The sequence below is a fragment of the Coregonus clupeaformis genome, unplaced genomic scaffold (assembly GCF_020615455.1).
Source record: "Coregonus clupeaformis isolate EN_2021a unplaced genomic scaffold, ASM2061545v1 scaf0830, whole genome shotgun sequence".
Classification (NCBI taxonomy): Eukaryota; Metazoa; Chordata; class Actinopteri; order Salmoniformes; family Salmonidae; genus Coregonus; species Coregonus clupeaformis.
Window position 1 is genome coordinate 102912 of NW_025534285.1, and position 1998 is coordinate 104909.

Below are 1998 nucleotides of genomic sequence, written 5' to 3' on the forward strand. Positions count from 1 at the left end.
ATGTTCACAAACATTGGAGACAAACAAGCTTATATTTTGGGTTCAAATGGGGTGTAACAGTTGAACTAAGGGCATGAGGCATTTATAAGTTATATTTTTTAAGAAACAATGGGCGTATATCATTCATTTATAAGTCCAGAAATTGAGGTAGAAACTACAGATTGCCCCTTTAAGCTTGTTTATACTGTATAAGTGAATTGGTAAAGGACATACTCAGCCTTTCTAAATCAAATCAAATCAAATTGCATTTGCCACATGCGCCGAATACAACAGGTGTAGACATTACAGTGAAATGCTTACTTACAAGCCCTTAACCAACAATACATAAAAAAAAAAATAAATATATATATATATATATATATATATATATATATATATATATATATATATATAAAAAAAGTGTTAAGTAAAAAAATAAAAGCAAATAACTATAGAGCAGCAGTAAAATAAAATAACAGTAGGGAGGCTACATACAGGGGGTACCGGTGCAGAGTCAATGTGCGGGTGCACCGGCTAGTCAAGGTAATTAAGGTAATATGTACAAGTGGGTAGAATTAAAGTGACTTTGCATAAATAATAAACAGAGTAGCAGCAGCGTAAAAGAGGGGGTAGCCATGGATGGCAGGAAGCTTGGCCCCAGTGATGGACTGGGCTGTACGCACCACCCTCTGTAGTGCCTTGCGGTCAGAAGCTGAGCCGTTGCCATACCAGGCGGTGATGCAACCAGTCAGGATGCTCTTGATGGTGCAGCTGTATAACTTTTTGAGGATCTGAGGACCCATGCCAAATGTTTTCAGTCTCCTGAGGGGGAATAGGCTTTGTCGTGCCCTCTTCACGACTGTCTTGGTGTGTTTGGACCATGATAGTTCGTTGGTGATGTTGACACCAAGGAACTTTAAGCTCTCAACCTGTTCCACTACAGCCCCGTCGATGAGAATGGGGGCGTGCACAGTCCTCTTTTTTTCCTGTAGTCCACAATCATCTCCTTTGTCTTGATCACGTTGAGGGAGAGGTTGTTATCCTGCCACCACACAGCCAGGTCTCTGACCTCCTCCCTATAGGCTGTCTAATCGTTGTCGGTGATCAGGCCTACCACTGTTGAGTCGTCAGCAAACTTAATGATGGTGTTGGAGTCGTGCCTGGCCATGCAGTCATGGGTGAACAGGGAGTACAGGAGGAGACTGAGCACGCACCCCTGAGGGGCCCCCGTGTTGAGGATCAGCAAGGCAGATGTGTTGTTACCTACCCTTACCACCTGGGGGCGGCCCGTCAGGAAGTCCAGGATCCAGTTGCAGAGGGAGGTGTTTAGTCCCAGGATCCTTAGCTTAGTGATGAGCTTTGAGGGCACTATGGTGTTGAACGCTGAGCTGTAGTCAATGAACAGCATTCTCACGTAGGTGTTCCTCTTGTCCAGGTGGGAAAGGGCAATGTGGAGTGCAATAGAGATTGCATCATCTGTGGATCTGTTGGGGCGGTATGCAAAATGGAGTGGGTCTAGGGTTTCTGGGATAATGGTGTTGATGTGAGCCATGACCAGCCTTTCAAAGCACTTCATGGCTACATGGTGAGCGCTACGGGTCAGTAGTCATTTAGGCAGGTTATCTTAGTGTCCTTGGGCACAGGGACGATGGTGGTCTGCTTGAAACATGTTGGTATTACAGACACAGTCAGGGACATGTTGAAAATGTCAGTGAAGACACTTGCCAGTTGGTCAGCACATGCTCGGAGTACACGTCCTGGTAATCCATCTGGCCCCGCGGCCTTTTAAATGTTGACCTGCTTAAAAGTCTTTCTCACATCAGCTACGGAGAGTGTGATCACATAGTCATCAGGAACAGCTGGTGCTCTCATGCATGCTTCAGTGTTGCTTGCCTGGAAGCAAGCATAGAAGTGATTTAGCTCGTCTGGTAGGCTTGTGTCACTGGGCAGCTTGCGGCTGTGCTTCCCTTTGTAGTCTGTAATAGTTTTCAAGCCCTGCCACATCCGACGAGCGTCAGA